The following is a 17,774-nucleotide window of genomic DNA, read 5'->3' on the forward strand; positions in this document are numbered from 1 at the left end:
CCGAGCCAAATGTGTGAACTTGAAAGTCTCGAGTTGGGTTTTCTCCACTCGGAGGGTTTCACGGAGAGGAGAATGGGTGAATAGGGGAAGTGACCGTACTTTTTGTGTAAATTGCCTATGTACCCGTATGAATAGGGATGAGGTCAGAACGTAGTTCAAGGCGTATATAACGCTGTATGAGATGCGGAGTCTGGAAGGTGTGCTCGATAGAGGAGGTGGAGCGCGGAGGACTCCTCAGTGACATCTCAAAACTCGGGGATCGAGTTACCCGAGAGAGAATGTGTCTTTTCTCTCTTTTGGAGACATGGAAGACTCTAAGTCAAGAGTTCCTTGCCGCGGTGGGCATGCAAGACACGTAGGTGATTTTCTGCCGAAAATGGTGGACCCGTCTAGTGTTCTAGACGCGTAGTGGATTTTTGGCATAAATCCCCGGAGCACGCTTCGGCTCTAGACTAAGTGCTCGGTCAGAAGAAGCGACGCTCAGGAGTCCCCGGTAGCGTTTCAGAATCTTTGAGAGCGAGAACTCTTGCAGAGGATGCTTCAGGCCAAAGATGGGATCCTAAAAAGTAGAGAGAATATTAAGTTTTCAAAGGAATGAAAGGGATGGATTACCCTTCATTGGGGAGTGGGAGGGCGGGGGAGTATTTATAGTAGTTGGAGGACCCTAAGAGGCCCTTAGATCGTCCATGTTGGACTGGAGAGCGCGCTTTCCTCAAAAGGACGAGTTGTGCGGGTGTTTGGCGCGCAGGGTGCTTTGCGCGGCGTACCTCGTGCTACGTGGATGGGGCGCTCTCTCCGGACGGCGCGTACGTGCGCATACTTACCCCAGGGTGCGTGCGTGCGCGTGTGTGCGCATGCTTCTCCAAAACTATAAATACCCCCCATTGGGGGAGGGATAGGCATCCAAATTCATCCCATTATTCACACATCTTTCTCCACTCGAGAACTCTCTCCTCTCTCGTGCTCTTGTGACATTCCAAGAGCACGCACTCCTCCTCCCTTGGCTCAGAAATTCAAGGACCCCCCTCCATGAGAGGGAGCGCGCTCCTCTTCTGTTCTCTCGCTTCTTGGCCCTTGAGCTAGAACTCCGAGCTACGAGGCAAGTGACCCCTCTAAAGTCTTCACTATAAGCTATGAGTCGGGTCCTACTCTAAATCCTTGGATTCTCAGCCTCCGTGCCCAAGATAGCCCCCAACACTTACTTTGAACTACGTTCTCACCTAATCCCAACTAACGGGTACGTAGGCAGCCAACCTTTGGCACGGTCACACCCTCTAAAACACACCTCGGGGTCTAGAGGATGCAACTCAGTCCACGAGTTCACATTTTTTTCCAGGGTGCGATCACTTGGTCCGGCCTTGGATCGAACCACCCGAGGTAATTAATTGTTGTTTATTTTTGTGCGACAACATTTTGGGGCTAGAAGTAGAAGACTTCCGGACTTATACAGCCCGAAATCCCTTCTACAGCTCGACCCCTTCTTCTTCGACTTGAGAAATACATGAGTGGTCAACCACCCGTTCGTTCTGAGGGCGTGAATAACCCCGAAAATGCAACTAGAGTGAAGAAATACTTCTTGCGCTCCCGAGCACAAGGCAATGAGGAGTCTCTCAACGACGAGAGCCACACTCCCTCGCCCCCTCCACCTCAGGACAGTCGGGACGACCGCATCCTCAAGATGGAGGAGAAGATCCGCCAACTAAAGGTAGCCAATGCAAGGTACCACCATCAACTGGCGGGCAAGGCACCTATGCAAGGAGTCCCCACGGGGAATCAGAGGACCTCATAGATAAGGGACATGACTATGACCCCGACTATGAAGGCTTGGAGATTTCGGCGGACGTCGAGACTTCTCTCACCAAAAACGGGGAACTCCCCGTTGAGATCGAAGCCAGTCCGTCGAACCCACTGCCTAAGACAAAGGCAATACCAATCTCCTCTCACGAAGAGACATCCCGAAGTTCAGCCCATGATCGACTAGGCCAAAGAGGTAATGTCAGGGAAGGTCCAACGACTCGATGAGTGAGGCGTGTGGCTTGAAGCTCACGCCCCCATACCACCGGGCCGGATCTTAGAGATCGGCTTACCGCCCAATGGAACGACCGTCGCGAGGACCTCCGAGAGAGGCTAAGTGCTCGCACGGGTCACAACCCTGTGGCCCCAATCAATGGGGACCCGCGCACGGCTCAAGGGTCGAATGAAAGGCACCAGGTGACTCCTCCTGAACAGGAGTGACCCCCAACACTGGCCTCGATGTCGTCACCATGATTCACAACCTTCGTAACAAAGTACGTGATCTACGTGAAGGTGGCTTGGCCGGTGACACATGCGGGGTCGTAGAAGAACATTCCTCGCCCTTCACTGCCCAAATCCTTGCTAAGGTTTGCACGGGAAACTTCAAACTCCCGAATCTCCCTCCCTACAATGGGAAAACCGATACTACATATCACATCCAACATTACAAAACTTGGATGACGATGCAGGGCGTCTCACCTGGGGCTCTGTGCCAAGCTTTTAGTCTTACCCTCACTAGACCCGGTTTTGAGTGGTTTAAGAATTTAAAGACCAGGGAGTGTTCAATCATTCAAACACCTGAAGGACATGTTCCTAGCATGATTTGCTACGTCGATGGTCCAAAAGAAGACCAAGATGTAATTATGGTCAATCAGGTAAGAGAATAACGAGTCCTTGAGACAGTATCTCACCCGATTCACCGCATAATCGAACAAGGTTGACCGCTTTGACGACAGTGACGCACTTACAGCCATCATTGAGGGCTTGGGCACTGGGGACTTCCTAAAGTCTGTCGTCGGCAGAGTCCCTTCCATGATGGCCGAGTTAATGAACGAAGCCAAAACCTTCATGGGGGTAGAAGATTACCTCGACGGCCGCAAGAGCAACAACCAAAGCTCCCGCCATCGGGACGAGTCCGGGAACGAGCCAGGCAACCCCCGCAAAAGAGTGAACAAGGGAGGTCAAGCTTCCGAGAACCGACCCCCTACGTCTCAAAACCCGCATCTTGCAAGCAACTTCATAGACTACTCACATTACACCCCTTTGAACGCCCTGGTAGAGCAAATCTACGCTGGGGCGCGTGACAAGTACATGTTGTCAATGGTGCCCACAAGGAGAGTTGTAGTCTTTATTTTATACATTTGATTTAATAAAGTCTCATGAAGACTCTTGCTTGTAATTTCTTATTCATTAATAAAAAGTTGAAACGTTCATTCATTCCTCCTTGTCTGTTTGAAGCTTTATGATAAAACACTAGTCTTTAGTCCATAAACAAACTAAACAACTTACGAAGAGACAAATGTAGATTTGCATGAACAAACTCTTCGTAGTTTGCTTAAAACGATATATTCGCAATCTAAGGGTCAAAGGACTATTGACCTCAGTATGATTGTTAGAAGAATCTATGATGTCTGGTTATGAGACATTGAGAGTTGGAGACTCTATAGTTCTTCTACGTATCTTCCGAAGGTACTGAATTGACCAATGCACTTCTAGAGACAAAATAAGAACAAACCATTTAACCTCTTATGTCTCGAAGTCACCACGTATGAATTGCATCGTGCTTACCTTAATCCTGAAATGAGACATGCCATTTCACACCTTACGTATTCTCATTTGAGAAAGTCAGAGTTCGGACTCACTATGTGATTCCGAACAAGGCCTATTGGTGAAATACTAAGTTGTGAGAATGTCATGAGTAACTTTGTGAAGTTCTCATATATATGGAAGAAGGTCAAGAGACCAAGGTTTGTGAGTTGCTTATGTCCATTTATGGATTAAAGCAAGCATCTAGGTCATGGAATATTAGATTCGATGAAACTGTGAAAAGCTTTGGCTTTGAACAGTCAATAGATGAGCCTTGTGTTTACAAGTTAACACACACAGGCAATGTTGTGTTTCTGGTACTATATGTCGAAGATATATTACTCATTGGTAATGACGTGGGTAAGTTATCTGAGGTTAAGGTCTGGCTGGCAAAGCAATTCGATATGAAGGATCTAGGAGAAGCCGCGTACATTCTGGGGATCTAAATCTTTCGAGATAGGAAAAACCGAACACTGTCACTCTCTCAAGCATCTTATATTGATAAGGTAATGGATCGCTTCTCGATGCAAGACTCCAAGAAGGGCCAACACCCTTTAGGTATGGAGTTTCACTCTTTAAGGACCAGTCTCCAAACACTGCACAAGAGATTGAAGATATGAGAAAGATTCCTTACGCCTCTACCGTAGGAAGCCTCATGTATCCTATGCTTTGCACTAGACCTGACATCTGTTTCGCTGTTGGCGTAGTTAGCAGTTTCCAATCCAACCCTGGACCCGAGCACTGGATTGCTGTTAAGCATGTTCTTAAGTATCTTCGAAGAACTAGGAACTTAATGCTTACATACTCAGGTATTGACCTGACTATGACGGGATATACCGACTCCGATTTTCAAGTGGATAAGGATTCCAGGAAATCCACTTCGGGATCTGTGCTTATCCTTAATGGTGGAGCTGTTATGTGGAGGAGTATTAAGCAATCTTGCATTGCTGACTCCACAATGGAAGCAGAATATGTGGCTGGTTGTGAAGCATCCAAAGAGGCTGTATGGCTTAGAAAATTCCTTAAGTATTTGGAAGTTGTTCCAAACGTCGACGAGCCCATGACCCTTTATTGTGATAATAGTGGGGCTGTCGCTAACTCAAAGGAACCTCGAAGGCATAACTAAGCATATTGAGAGGAAATACCATTTGATTCGAGAGATCCTGCAGCGCGGAGACGTGGAAGTGAAGAAGATCTCAACGGTGGACAACCTGGCAGATCCATTCACCAAGGCCCTAGCGAACAAGGTCTTCGACCAACATCGAGAGGGATTAGGCATGAAGGACTACACACATCTTCTTTGAGTCAAGTGGGAGTTTGTTGTCAATGGTGCCCATAAGAAGAGTTATAGTCTTTATATTGTGCATTTAATGTAATAAAGTCTCATGAAGACTCTTGCTTGTAATTGCTTATTCATTAATAAAAACTTGAAACGTTCATTCATTCCTCCTTGTCTGTTTGAATCTTTATGATAAAACACTAGTCTTTAGTCCATAAACAAACTAAACAACTTACGAAGAGACAAATGTAGATTTGCATGAACAAATTCTTCGTAGTTTGCTTAAAACGATATATTCGCAATCTAAGGGTCAAAGGACTATTGACCTCAGTTTGATTGTTAGAAGAATCTATTATGTCTGTTTATGAGGCATTGAGAGTTGGAGACTCTATAGTTCTTCTAGGTATCTTTCGAAGGTACTGAATTGACCAGTGCACTTCTAGAGACAAAATAAGAACAAACCATTCAACCTCTTATGTCTTGAAGTCAGTATGTATGAATTGCATCGTGCTTACCTTAATCCTGAAATGAGACATCTCATTTCACACCTTACGTATTCTGATTTGAGAAATTCAGAGTTTGGACTCATTATGTGATTCCGAACAAGGCCTATTGGTGAAATACTAAGTTGTGAGAATGTCATGAGTAACTTTGTGAAGTTCTCATAGATATGGAATTCATGTACAAGATTGCTGAAATGCAATGTATATCACCTCATGCTTTGTTCCTTGGAATGTGAATAAATGAACTGGTCAGTGTCCAAATTGAGTCCTGACTCTTTTGGATGAAACAATTTGACTTGTTAGCTCCTCGTCAATACATTGTTTCTAACTTATTCACAAGCGATAAAGGAGTTGAGGAAATAACAACTAGAAGGGTAAAATGGTAATTTTGTAAATCCCGATTAGCTGATGATATTCATAAAGGGTAAACACTTATAATATTCCGTGGATCCACTCATTACAATTAGGTTGAATTCTTGAGTAGAAAATAAAGTCATTTGAACCGAGAGATTTTCAGTGTCAACTCTTTAGTGGATGTTGTCGCACGAAAATGAACAACTATTTAAAACCTCGGGCGGTTCGATCCAAGGCCGGACCAAGTGATCGCACCCGGGCCAAGAGTGTGAACTCGATAGTCTCGAGCTAGGGTTTTCTCCGATCAACCCGCCTCTCGGGAGAGGTAGGGGGTGAGGAGGAGGAGTGACCGTGCCTTAGTTGTCGGCTGCCTACGTACCCGTGCGTGGGATCAGGTCAGAACGTAGTTCAAGCGTGTGATACGCAGTATGAGGCGCGGAGCCTTGATGGAGAAGCGTACTCGACGAAGGAGACGGGGTGCGAGGAGTCCTCGGCGGCGTCTCAGAACTTCGGAGATCGCGTATGCGAGAGAGAATGTGTGTTTTCTCTCTTTTGGAGACGTGGAAGACTCTAAGTCAAGAGTTCCTTGTTGTGGCGGAGATTCCGGACGCGTAGGCGATTCCTAGTTGGAAATGCCGGACGCGTAGGCGATTTCTTGTCAGAAATGGCGGACGCGTCTAGGGTGCTAGACGCGTAGGCGATTTTCAGTAGAAAACCGTTAGAGCACTCGTGGGCTCAAGATTAATCGCTCGATCAAGAGAGGCGGCACTCGGGAGTCCCCGGAAAGTGCTTCAGAATCTCCGAGAGCGAGAAATCATGGAGAATCCGCTTCAGGCCAAGGATGGCATCTAGAGAAGCGGAGAGAAGTCTCAAGTTCCTTGAGAAAGAATGGGATGGCTTTCCCCTCAATGAGAGGGGGTATTTATAGGTGTTTGGGGGCCTTAGGAGGCTTCTTTTTCGTCCATGTGGGACTAGGAACGCGCGCGCCATCAAGTAGAGGCGCACGGAGCGCGCGGCGCACAACGCGCGGTGCGCGGCGCGCGGCGCAGGGGGCGCGGCGCGCGGGTCACCAGGCGCGGCGCGCGATGCGCGGCGCTGGATGTGCGGCGCGGGATGTGCGGCGCGGGATGCGCGGCGCGCGGCCTGCCTGGCGCGGCGCGCGGGCTGCTGTGCTTGGTTGGCCGGCGCGGCTGCGCGCGCGGCGCATGGCCCGTCTCGTCAGGCTCTTGCGGGCCTTCGAATACCATTCTTGCCACATGAAATATGAAGGTTTCCACTTGGTGAGAGTGACTCGATTCGAGGAGCGAGTCGAGGCTCGACTCGAGGAGTGAAGCTCCACTCGAGGAGACCGACTCGAGGCTCGACTCGAGGAACAACTCAAGGCTCGACTCGAGGAACGACTCGGGGCTCGACTCGAGGGGCATGAGGATTTGGCACGAGGACTTGTCAGTCGACTCGTGAGAGAAGGCTCGCCGCTCGTTAGGACCTCCGGCCTGACCATCGGCCCTTTGAATGGCGTGTCTTCTTGGCATCTCGGGTTTTCCGAAAACGACCGACAACATTAGCCCCCCAAGTTCATTGCTCGGGAGGCCCCGGGCGGTGAACTTTTAGTTGTTTCCGCCGGGTGTTTGAGGAAAATAGACTTTCCAGAGCTTCACTGTTGCGAAGCCTTTGTGATTATAAAGAATACTCTCACAATTGCTAGTGCTCTCTCTCACTTTTCCATCTCTCTCGACACGAGTGTGTGATGTACACGTGGAGGAGGATCCAAGCGGATAGGAGGCGTAGCTCAACGTGGGCGAGGCGAACGCGCTTGCGTTCGTCGCTCTAGCCCCGGAGCAAATGGGATATGCATGCGCAAGTGGGGCGTGCATTTGTGTAGAGGTGTGCCGGCGCGTCGCGGCTTATTGATCTTTTGGCAATATTACGCCCGAGTTAACCTTCGATGGCGTTTTGTTTGATAATATCATCAATCCGGAGTCCATGGGACTCGATGGTGACTAGCAGGGTGACGATTGTGTAATCGTGACCTATTAGGGGAAGATCATGGCTTCCGTCTCGGCCAGCTTGGAAGGCGACTGCACTTTTGCATTTTGCAAAGGCGTGCTCATTCCGAGGTCTCGAAGACGGAGGTTGATGATGTGGGCTGATGCTTCGAGAAGACGGAGAGGCACGTGGCAGAAGGCTCTGCCGCACCGGAGGGCTTCGACTGCTCGGGGATAAACGCTAAAAGTTTGACCACGCATCAAGCATAAGTCGGCCTCACGGGGCATCCGCCATTCTCGCCTTGGTGACGCTTCTTCGTCTGCGTTCGGAAGATCGGCCCTTATTCCCCAGGCGCGAGCGCGGGTCTCTATTTTGGCTGACCTGTTCTTCAGGTCGCTCCAGGTGTTTGTTCGAGGAGTGGGACTCGACTCGAGGAGACTGACTCAAGGCTCGATTCGAGGAGCGGAGCTCGACTCGAGGATAATGACTCAAGGCTTGACTCGAGGAGCGAAGCTCGACTTGAGGAGACTGAATCAAGTCTCAACTCAAGGAGCGAAGCTCAACTCGGGGAGCCGACTCAAGTCTCAACTCGAGGGGCTAGGCTCGACTCGGGGAGCCGACTCAAGTCTCAACTCGAGGGGCTAGACTCGACTCAAGGAGACTGGCTGGTCATTAAGGAATATGACTCCACTCGAGGAGCGATGCTCGACTCGAGGAGTATAACTCGATTCGAGGAGCAAGACTCAACTCGGGGAGAATGACCTGATGAGTGATGCTCGACTCGAGAGGGATGACTCGAGGAGAGTGACTCGACTCGAGGAGCATGGCTCGATTCGAGGAGGGTGTGACTCGACTTGAGGAGGATGTCTTGACTCAAGGAGCAGTGCTCGACTCAAGGAGAATGATTTGACTCAAGGAGCAAGACTCGACTCAGGGAGCGTGACTCAACTCGAGGAGCGAGGCTTGACTCGAGGAGAATGACTCGACTCAAGGAGCGAAGCTCGACTTCGAGGAGAATAACTCGACTCAAGGAGCGAAGCTCGACTCGAGGAGGATGACTCGACTCGTGGAGCGAAGCTCAACTCGAGGAGAGTGACTTGTCTCGAGGAGCAAAGCTCTACTCGAGGAGACTCGACTCGAGGCGCGAAGTTCGACTCGAGGAGAATGATTCGATTTGAGGAGCAAGGCTCGACTCGAGGAGGATGACTCGACTCAAGGAGCGAAGCTCGACTCGAGGAGACTGACTCGACTCGAGGAGCGAAGCTCAACTCGAGGAAAATGACTGGACTCGAGAAGCGAAGCTCGACTCGAGGAGGATGACTCGACTTGAGGAACGAAGCTCGACTCGAGGAGAACGACTTGACTCGAGGAGCGAAGCTCAACTCGAGGAGACTGACTCGACTCGAGAAGCGAAGCTTGACTCGAGGAGAATGACTTGACTCGAGGAGCGAAGCTCAACTCGAGGAAAATGACTCAACTCGAGAAGCGGAGCTCGACTCGAGGGGGATGACTCGACTCGAGGAGCGAAGCTCGACTCGAGGAGAATGACTTGACTCGAGGAGCGAAGCTCAACTCGAGGAGACTGACTCGATTTGAGGAGCAAGGCTCGACTCGAGGAGAATGACTCAACTCGAGGAGCGAGGTCTCAGCTGGTTCAGGCCGAGCGAGGTTCTTGCTCAGAGGCGGGTGTGATTGTGCTTAGTCGGCGGTGGTGAAGATGACATGAGTTGCGCCTTGTATGGCTGTTCAGGTGCGTTCCGATTAGTCATCATACACAGCGCCTTGCGGTGACTCAGAGCGCGTCATTAGAGACGGCTGCGTGCGTTGTTTTAGGCATCGTAGGCACGTTATGAGGGATGGCCTAGATGCGGCATGTAGGTTACTTAGGTGTGTCACGAGGGACGACTTGGTTGCGCCATGTGGGCGTCTTAAGTGCACCATGTAGGCGTCTTATGTGCGCCATGTAGGCGTCTTATATTGCGCCATGTAGGCGTCTTACGGGCTGCGCCTTTACGCGTCTTACGTGCGCCATGTAGGCGTCTTAGGTTGCACCATGTAGGCGTCTTACGGGTTGCGCCATGTAGGCGTCTTAAGTGCGTCGCGAGGGACGACTTTAGCCTGCATCTCGGGGATGTCTCTTGGGCGCGCCGCGGAGGCGTCTTTAGCCTGCATCTCTGGGATGTCTCTTGGGCGCGCCGCGGGGGCGTCTTTAGCCTGCATCTCTGGGATGTCTCTTGGGCGCGCCGCGGGGGCGTCTTTAGCCTGCATCTCGGGGATGTCTCTTGGGCGCGCCGCGCGGGCGTCTTTAGCCTGCATCTCGGGGATGTCTCTTGGGCGCGCCACGGGGGCGTCTTTAGCCTGCATCTCTGGGATGTCTCTTGGGCGCGCCACGGGGGCGTCTTTAGCCTGCATCTCGGGGATGTCTCTTGGGCGCGCCGCGGGGGCGTCTTTAGCCTGCATCTCTGGGATGTCTCTTGGGCGCGCCACGGGGGCGTCTTTAGCCTGCATCTCGGGGATGTCTCTTGGGCGCGCCACGGGGGCGTCTTTAGCCTGCATCTCGGGGATGTCTCTTGGGCGCGCCGCGGGGGCGTCTTTAGCCTGCATCTCGGGGATGTCTCTTGGGCGCGCCACGGGGGCGTCTTTAGCCTGCATCTCTGGGATGTCTCTTGGGCGCGCCACGGGGGCGTCTTTAGCCTGCATCTCGGGGATGTCTCTTGGGCGCGCCGCGGGGGCGTCTTTAGCCTGCATCTCTAGGATGTCTCTTGGGCGCGCCACGGGGGCGTCTTTAGCCTGCATCTCGGGGATGTCTCTTGGGCGCGCCACGGGGGCGTCTTTAGCCTGCATCTCGGGGATGTCTTACGGCGCGCCACGGAGGCGTCTTACGTGCACGCCTGTTCCCGTTTTGTGTTCGGGTGTTTTGTTTTGATGGAGCGTGCTTTCTTTTTGTGGAGCGTACTTTCTTGAGGATTTTGAGCGTACTTTCCATTGCCTATGGCACTAGCCCCCCGAGTTTTGGGTTTACAAGTGTAACCTTTGATGATTAAAAATCTTTGATAAAGTGGATTTTGAAAGAAAAACATCGAACTTTATTAATATTGCAAAAAAATTTGAAATCCTAAAACGTTGGCTCGTAGGCCTTATTGAATGTTTAGAAAGCAAAGAAATAAAATGGGGGGATCGCTGGCTAGTGGTAGTACTCTCTTCCAGTGTTCCGCATTCCACAGGCGATAGATCGGTGTCTCGTCCATGTATGACCTGGTAGACCGTGTGGGGTCCCTGATGAGGACGCCGTTACCTTGCACTTGGGTGTCATGCAGGTGTCTTTATGGACTTCGCGGAGGACCTTGGTCGACTCGACGCTATCTCTGAGCTGAGAGATCGTGTTAACCGTCTTTTTAGCGGTCTTTCCATCGATTCCCTGGATGTAGCATATTCTGGCTTGGGATTGATCTCCAGCCATGATGCCGATTCCATCCTTGGTAGGGAACTTCACCAGTAGGTGGTATGTTGAAGTGATTGCCCTTAGCCGGTTCAACGTGGGTCGCCCAACGATTACGTTGTAGGGGGACTCTTGGTCGACCACTAGGAATGGGACCATGTGAACGACTTCAATGCCTCCGGGAGTTCCGAAGGTGACCGGCAGATCGATGACGCCTTTAGTCATGACTCTCTTCCCAGTGAACCCGAATAGAGGCGTTTGGGTCGGAGTTGGGCGTAGCCCCCCGAGCTTCATGCGCTCTAGGGTGGACTTGAAAATTATGTCGGCAGCACTGCCGTTGTCGATGAGAACTCTTTTCACCAAGTTATTAGCTACTTGGGCTTTGAGCACAATTGCGTCATTGTGCGGATGCACAACTCGCTTGGCCTCTTTGTTGGTGAAATGCATCGTCTCGTGAGGCACGGACGGAGGTTCTTCATACGTGAGGTTGACGTGCATAGCAGCGTCTTCTTGAGCCACGGCCTTTAGGAATTTTTTCCGTTGTCGGGCCGAATCTCCATCTTGTGGACCTCCCAATATGGTGGTCACAACGTGGAGTTGTGGATTGGCATTGGCAGTAGCCGTGGTTCGGTCGGAAGAAGCGGCTGTTCCTCCTCCCCTGCCAGACTGTGGTCTGTTCGAGGTGGGGCCCGCAGCGCTAATCATGCGTAACACGAACTCTTTTAGCTCACCCCGTTGGATCAATGCCTCGATCTGCCTTTTAAGACTATAGCATTCAGAGGTCAAGTGACCGTATTCCTGATGGAACTCGCAATATTTAGATCTATCGCGAGTCGCGGGATCTTTGTTCATTGGAGCCGGGGGAGTGAACTTGTCACGCGCTAAAAGGATTTGCTCCGGCGTTGTGTTCAACGGTGTGAACGACGAGTAGCCCTTAAAGTCTTCCGCAAGTCGCGGCTTCTGGGGCATCGGACGTCGTCTATTAAAAGTCTGACCTCCTCTCTTTCGCCTTTTACGGGAGTTTCCTTGCTCGTTGCTAGGCTCGTCTCGGTGGTGAGGGCTTTGATCATTGCCCTTGCGACCATCGAGGTAATCTTCGACTCCCATGAAGGTCTTGGCTCGAGTCATTAACTCGGCCATGGTAGAAGGGACACGGCCGACGATGGACTTAAGGAAGTCACTTGTGCGCAAGCCTTCAGTGATGGCGGTGATTGCGTCTTTGTCGTCAAAGCGATCGACCTTATTCGATTCTTCAGTGAATCGGGCGAGGTATCGTCTAAGAGACTCGCCATCCTCTTGCCTGATTGACCACAGGTACATCTTGGTCTTCTTTTGGACCATAGACGTAGCGAACCGTGCTAGGAACATGTCCTTCAGGTCTTTGAACGAGCGGATGCTTCCCGGCCTTAAGTTCTTGAACCACTCGAAGCCGGGTCCGGCGAGGGTAAGACTAAAAGCTTGGCACATAGCGCCGGGAGTGACACCCTGCATTGTCATCCAGGTTTCATAGTGCTGGATGTGGTAAGCAGGATCTGCTTTTCCATTATATGGAGCGAGGTTCGGGAGTTTGAAATTTCCCGTACATACCTCGGCCAATATCTGAGCCGTGAAAGGCGAGGACTTCTCCTCAACGACCCCATAGGCACTTCCGCCTATTTCGTGTTCTCGGAGATCTCGTACTTCATTTCGAAGATTGTGGATCATTGTGATCACATCGAGACCGGTAGTCGGAGTAACTCCCTGTTCGGGAGGAGTCACCTGTCGTCTTTCATTTGACCCTTGACCCGTTCGGCGGTTCCCGTTAGTTGGGGCTGCTGCGGGGATGTTTGGCCGACAGCTTAGTCGCTCCCTTAGGTCATCGCCACGCTCGACGCGTTGGGCGGTGAGGTGATCCCTAAGATCTGGGCTGGTCGTTCGGAGGCACAGGCTTCGTCTGCGACGGCGCGCTCTCCGCGTGCCCTGACTCTCCTCAACGTTCTCCCTTCGACCTAGTCGGTCGAGGGCCGAGCGTCGGGAGTTTCCCTCTTGAGAAGCAGCCGGCGCGTCGCCTTTCCGGGGTAGGGGATTCGAAGGACCGGCTTCAAACATGGCGGGGAGTCCTCCATCCTTCGTGAGATAAGTCTCGATATCCTCCGGATCGCAAGTACCCTCATAGTCAAGGTCACGGTCGTGGCTTTCCTCGTTGAGGTTCTCAGGATCCCCGTTGGGGGTCATTGCGTTATGCGCGGGTTGCTTCGCAGCCAGTCGGATGTGGTACCTCGCGTTCTTTGCCTTTAGTTGGCGGACGTTCTCCTCCAACTCCATGATGCGGTGGTCCCTGCTATCTGGAGATGGAGATGGTGATCAGGTCGAGCTCTCTTCATGGAGCGACTCTTCGTCACCATGCGCTCGGGAGCGCAAGAAGTATTTCTTGGTCCCAGTGACGTTTTCGGGGTTGTTCACGCCCTCAGAACGTACGGGTGGTTGAGTACTCATCTTTTCTCAAGTTCGAGAAAGTTGAGTTTGTAGAAGAAAAGAAGAAGATGAACAGAAGGGATTTCGGGCTGAACAGGTCGGGAAGCCCCCTCCTTCTAGCGCCAAAATGTTGTCGCACGAAAATGAACAACTATTTAAAACCTCGGGCGGTTCGATCCAAGGCCGGACCAAGTGATCGCACCCGGGCCAAGAGTGTGAACTCGATAGTCTCGAGCTAGGGTTTTCTCCGATCAACCCGCCTCTCGGGAGAGGTAGGGGGTGAGGAGGAGGAGTGACCGTGCCTTGGTTGTCGGCTGCCTACGTACCCGTGTGTGGGATCAGGTCAGAACGTAGTTCAAGTGTGTGATACGCAGTATGAGGCGCGGAGCCTTGATGGAGAAGCGTACTCGACGAAGGAGACGGGGCGCGAGGAGTCCTCGGCGGCGTCTCAGAACTTCGGAGATCGCGTATGCGAGAGAGAATGTGTGTTTTCTCTCTTTTGGAGACGTGGAAGACTCTAAGTCAAGAGTTCCTTGTTGTGGCGGAGATTCCGGACGCGTAGGCGATTCCTAGTTGGAAATGCCGGACGCGTAGGCGATTTCTTGTCAGAAATGGCGGACGCGTCTAGGGTGCTAGACGCGTAGGCGATTTTCAGTAGAAAACCGTTAGAGCACTCGTGGGGTCAAGATTAATCGCTCGATCAAGAGAGGCGGCACTCGGGAGTCCCCGGAAAGTGCTTCAGAATCTCCGAGAGCGAGAAATCATGGAGAATCCGCTTCAGGCCAAGGATGGCATCTAGAGAAGCGGAGAGAAGTCTCAAGTTCCTTGAGAAAGAATGGGATGGCTTTCCCCTCAATGAGAGGGGGTATTTATAGGTGTTTGGGGGCCTTAGGAGGCTTCTTTTTCGTCCATGTGGGACTAGGAACGCGCGCGCCATCAAGTAGAGGCGCACGGAGCGCGCGGCGCACAACGCGCGGTGCGCGGCGCGCGGCGCAGGGGGCGCGGCGCGCGGGTCACCAGGCGCGGCGCGCGATGCGCGGCGCTGGATGTGCGGCGCGGGATGTGCGGCGCGGGATGCGCGGCGCGCGGCCTGCCTGGCGCGGCGCGCGGGCTGCTGTGCTTGGTTGGCCGGCGCGGCTGCGCGCGCGGCGCATGGCCCGTCTCGTCAGGCTCTTGCGGGCCTTCGAATACCATTCTTGCCACATGAAATATGAAGGTTTCCACTTGGCGAGAGTGACTCGATTCGAGGAGCGAGTCGAGGCTCGACTCGAGGAGTGAAGCTCGACTCGAGGAGACCGACTCGAGGCTCGACTCGAGGAACAACTCAAGGCTCGACTCGAGGAACGACTCGGGGCTCGACTCGAGGGGCATGAGGATTTGGCACGAGGACTTGTCAGTCGACTCGTGAGAGAAGGCTCGCCGCTCGTTAGGACCTCCGGCCTGACGATCGGCCCTTTGAATGGCGTGTCTTCTTGGCATCTCGGGTTTTCCGAAAACGACCGACAACAGTGGAGTCACTTGACATTAAGCTAAACTTGGAAAAGGTTTGTGAACTTTTGAGTCCAACTGTTTAGCTCAACCTTTGTTCATTTGGGTCCTTGAGGTCACTGTCACGAACCACATCGAGTAGGAATAGATAAACTGGAAGCTAAGTCAAAACAAGAACGAAAAATGTCAATAAATTTTTTGACATGGTCATTTGATGACAAGTAACACTCGGCCAAAGTTAGATTTATTGGGCCTTGTTGATTAATTTCATTTCATAAGAATTTTATTGAAAATTCTTAATGGGCATTTTTCATATTGTCATGAACAAATGAAGGAGCTTCTAGAAGCCCCTTCTATAGTGAATATAGGCGCCCAACATACACAAAGAAAGAGAGAATATTTTGTGCATAATTGTATCAAGATACTTTCCAAAAGAAAAAGAGGAAACAAATTTCCTATGCATGCCATAAGGAAATTAGGCCAAGGCTAGAGAAAGGAACAAAATAGGAAACAAATCAAGGCTTCTAGAATGCCTTGTTGGCCGTGTGACTCTGTGAAGGAAAAGGGAAATTGGCTCATGAATATGTGATATTCTATAGAAGAGGAAACTACCTTATTGAAGGTGAGACCTCTCCTATAAATAGGAGCCTCATTCCACGCATTTCATTCATCCAAGTTTAAGAGATTTGAGAGACTCTCTCTCTAGAACTTGGCCGATCCTTTCTCTCTCTCTAGTTAATTTTCGATTTTTTGTTTTGGCACCTAGGTCCTCATTTGACCTAGTGTTTAGCTCTGCGACTTCAAGACTCGTTCTTAAGTCGTAGTGTTTAAAAGTGCCCACACACTAATTCCTTTTATCTTGAGTGATTTAGTGAAAGAAACTTTCGTGGTTGCTCGAGTTAACGAGGAAAGGAAGAGAGACGTGCTGCGAGGGAGACGAACGTTGCAACCTTTTCCAAAAGCTTCTCAACGTTCAAGCTTCTAAAAAGGTTAGTAATCTTTTATGCTCATATTAGGATATTAAAAACTGTTTTACTTGAAAAAAAAAAAAATTTAAAATTTCGCCGCTTACCGAAGCGTTGAACTTTTTCTTTAACCCTAGATCAATTCCAACACGAGCGCCCACCCTTGCGCCCTCCGGTCTCACCTCGCCGCGCGCCCACCCTCGCCGCGCGCCCACCCTTGCGCCCTCCGACCCTCACCTCGCCGCCTTCGGCCATTACCTCTCCGGCCCTCATCTCACTACCCTCTCTTCGCCGCCCTTGTGCTCGTCCAACTCCGGGTAATGTTTTTGAATGTGATTGGAGTTGAGTTTGATATTGATTTGAAATTTATGTTTTTGTTAAGGGTTTGAGTTGAAATTTTTATTACATTTGAGTTGAAATTTTGATTACATTTAAGTTGAAAATTGAAATTATGTTTTGAATTTTGTTTATTAGATTCAATGTCGTCCACTACTACTACTTATAGCGATAGTGGTAAAAGAAATATTAGAAGACAACTAGCACTAAATTCCGATGAAAAAGGAAAAAGAAGAAACACTCTTATGAGTCGGGATCTAGGTAAAAAAATTCTTGTACAATTTGATGATAAGGGACAACCGATTGGTAAGGAGGGTGATGAGTTGTAGTCTTTATTATATACATTTGATGTAATAAAGAATCATGAAGACTCTTGCTTGTAATTGCTTATTCATTAATAAAAAAACGTTCATTCAATCTTCCTTGTATGAAGCTTTATGATAAAACATTGGTGTTTAGTCCATAAACAAACTAAACAACTTACGAAGAGACAAATGTAGATTTGCATGAACAAACTCTTCGTAGTGTTTAAAGACTCGTTCTTAAGTCGTAGTGTTTAAAAGTGTTAACACACTAATTCCTTTTCTCTCGAGTGATTTAGTGATTGAAAGTTTCGTGGTTGCTCCAGTTACTGAGGAAAGAAGAGAGACGTGCTGCGAGGGGAGACGAACGTTGCAACCTTTTCCAAAAGCTTCTCAACGTTCAAGCTTCTAAAAAGGTTAGTAATCTTTTATGCTCATATTAGTTTTATTTACATGTGCTTGCTCTTTGTCTAAGTTAGTAAACACTGTTTTACTTGAAAAAGAAATTTTTTAAAATTCCGCCGCTTAACGAAGCGTTAAACTTTTTCTTAAACCCTAGATCGATTCCAACAAATGGTATCAGAGTTATGGTCAAAGATATGCATGTACATGTATTTAAAATTATGAGCTTGAAAATGGTTTTCGAAAGTTTACTAATTTTGTGACAAGTTAGAATTGTTTTCTTAGATTTTTTTTTTTAATTTATTGCTCTTGCCTTTAAATTAAAAATCATGTTGATTTTCTATGAGTTTGGGATGTTATTAAAACACATTAGAATCAGTTCTAAAAGTTTTTAATTTTTTATAATAAAACGTTTTTTTAAGTTTGAGAATTTTTCGAGTAAATTTTGTGACTAGTTTTCTTGTCTTACTAGTTTCTTTTATTTACTTGAATCGTTTTATGCATGTTGTTATTTATTTTATACCATGTTATTACCTTGCTAATAAAACACAAATAAAAGCTTTAACAACTTCCTAAAACGTTCCGTTACACTCGATTCTTTTTCGCACCTAAAAAGACCGAACTTTAATTATTTCTTTTCCTTCGAGCTGGAGTAAAACCTGCAGT

At 49.7% G+C, this 17,774-nt stretch overlaps 1 pseudogene; it reads right to left on the reverse strand.

Annotated features, from left to right (window-relative positions):
* Nucleotides 1–397: 397 nt before the first annotated feature.
* LOC149389991 (uncharacterized) overlaps nucleotides 398–17,774 on the reverse strand; it is a 42,605-nt pseudogene continuing 25,228 nt past the window's right edge.

The sequence above is a fragment of the Urtica dioica genome, chromosome 8, assembly GCF_054948205.1.
Source record: "Urtica dioica subsp. dioica isolate 48M chromosome 8, U.dioica_male_clone48M_v1_H2, whole genome shotgun sequence".
NCBI classification, from domain to species: domain Eukaryota; kingdom Viridiplantae; phylum Streptophyta; class Magnoliopsida; order Rosales; family Urticaceae; genus Urtica; species Urtica dioica.